The sequence below is a fragment of the Brachyistius frenatus genome, unplaced genomic scaffold (genome assembly GCF_029030835.1).
Source record: "Brachyistius frenatus isolate BFR_SWC_R1_liver_20210118 unplaced genomic scaffold, ASM2903083v1 Contig_494, whole genome shotgun sequence".
Taxonomy (NCBI): domain Eukaryota; kingdom Metazoa; phylum Chordata; class Actinopteri; family Embiotocidae; genus Brachyistius; species Brachyistius frenatus.
Window position 1 is genome coordinate 75,001 of NW_027211093.1, and position 2,500 is coordinate 77,500.

Consider the following 2,500-nt stretch of genomic DNA (forward strand, 5'->3'; position numbering starts at 1 on the left):
ATTAATAATCTCTATTATTTCTTTATATCCAGTAATAATCTTTATTATTTCTTTATATCCCGTAATAATCTCTATTATTTCTTTATATCCATTAATAATCTCTATTATTTCTTTATATCCAGTAATAATCTTTATTATTTCTTTATATCCAGTAATAATCTCGATTATTTCTTTATATCCATTAATAATCTCTATTATTTCTTTATATCCAGTATAATCTCTATTATTTCTTTATATCCAGTAATAATCTCTATTATTTCTTTATATCCAGTATAATCTCTATTATTTCTTTATATCCAGTAATAATCTCTATTATTTCTTTATATCCAGTATAATCTCTATTATTTCTTTATATCCAGTAATAATCTCGATTATTTTCTTTATAGCCATTAATAATCTCTATTATTTATTTATATCCAGTAATAATCTATTATTTCTTTATATCCAGTATAATCTCTATTATTTCTTTATATCCAGTAATAATCTCGATTATTTCTTTATATCCATTAATAATCTCTATTATTTCTTTATATCCAGTATAATCTCTATTATTTCTTTATATCCAGTAATAATCTCTATTATTTCTTTATATCCAGTAATAATCTTTATTATTTCTTTATATCCCGTAATAATCTCTATTATTTCTTTATATCCATTAATAATCTCTATTATTTCTTTATATCCAGTAATAATCTTTATTATTTCTTTATATCCAGTATAATCTCTATTATTTCTTTATATCCAGTAATAATCTCGATTATTTCTTTATATCCATTAATAATCTCTATTATTTCTTTATATCCAGTATAATCTCTATTATTTCTTTATATCCAGTAATAATCTCTATTATTTCTTTATATCCAGTATAATCTCTATTATTTCTTTATATCCAGTAATAATCTCTATTATTTCTTTATATCCAGTATAATCTCTATTATTTCTTTATATCCAGTAATAATCTCTATTATTTCTTTATATCCAGTATAATCTCTATTATTTCTTTATATCCAGTAATAATCTCGATTATTTCTTTATATCCATTAATAATCTCTATTATTTCTTTATATCCAGTATAATCTCTATTATTTCTTTATATCCAGTAATAATCTCTATTATTTCTTTATATCCAGTAATAATCTTTATTATTTCTTTATATCCCGTAATAATCTCGATTATTTCTTTATATCCATTAATAATCTTTATTATTTCTTTATATCCAGTATAATCTCTATTATTTCTTTATATCCAGTAATAATCTATTATTTCTTTATATCCAGTAATAATCTCTATTATTTCTTTATATCCTGCTGTTTTGATTCTCTTTGGCCTGAAATTAGTGACACAGATACACTCAGTGTTATTCATCAGTGTAAAACAGCCTGAGTTCTTCGTGTCATCGAATCATTGCTGGGTCTCTGGTTCCTGATGACATGATGAGTTGTCTGGTCCTGGCCTGTGGGCCTCATGGATTTAATCAATTCTGACCCACCTGAATGTCAGAGAGAAACCAAAATAAACCAGATCAGGTTTTCACGTTCTTCCACTTTGTGTGGAGTGTTGCTAAAGAAGATCTCTTCAGCACAATAACCCCTCATAGTAAATAACACGGAATATCAGATTGGTGTAATCAGTCGTGGAAGTTGTGTCTGAACAGTTTGAAAGCGGTTTTCTGATGTAATGATGTCTTCTGAAGATTGTTTGTGTTTCTGTGCTATGCTGCCCTCTAAAGCCTGACTGAAAATCCATTCCTGTGCAGATGGTCACATTTTAATTTGCATTAACCTTTGTCAAGGATTGTAGGAATAAAGAGCAGGTTGGATTCAGTCTGTAGTTGGCTGAAGCAGGTGGATCCAGAGCAGTAAAGGTTAAAGTAAAGGCATGTTTTTAGACTGCCAGGCCAGCGGAAACTTATCAGTTATAAAATGATTTACCAGCAGAGATGTCGACAAGAGAGATTTAATATGTATGATTCCAAACTTTATTTTTTTTATTTTTTTGGTTCTGTTAATTTAGTAATATTGATTTTGACTGCATTTCTTTGGATACATTTTTTTGTAGAATTTTGATTGATTTAATTCAGGTGGTCAGAGAACAGACGTAGTGTCTATGGTGTGTTGGGGGGGGGGGGTGACAGCGCTAAATAAACTACAGAGAAGTGTGTAATGGTTCAAAACAAACGTGAAGGCAATTATTCCCACTAGGCGACAGTAAAGGACCCAATTTACGGTGAATAGAAAATATTTAACTTGAGCGAGTAATGCGATTTTGTTATGAACGCAACATTAAACTGCAACAACTTCCTGTCCTGATGTCTACTTCCTCTCCTGATATCTACTTCCTGTCCTGATATCTATTTCCTGTCCTGATATCTATTTCCTTTCCTGATATCTACTTCCTGTCCTGATGTCTACTTCCTGTCCTGATATCTACTTCCTGTTCTGATGTCTACTTCATGTTCTGATGTCTACTTCCTCTCCTGATATCTACTTCCTGTCCTGAT

General features: G+C 29.1%; 1 protein-coding gene across 4 annotated transcripts in view; it reads left to right on the forward strand.

Annotated features, from left to right (window-relative positions):
* LOC138614392 (epidermal growth factor receptor substrate 15-like 1) overlaps positions 1-2,500 on the forward strand; it is a 35,247-nt gene that overhangs the window by 6,085 nt on the left and 26,662 nt on the right. The window lies entirely within an intron of this gene.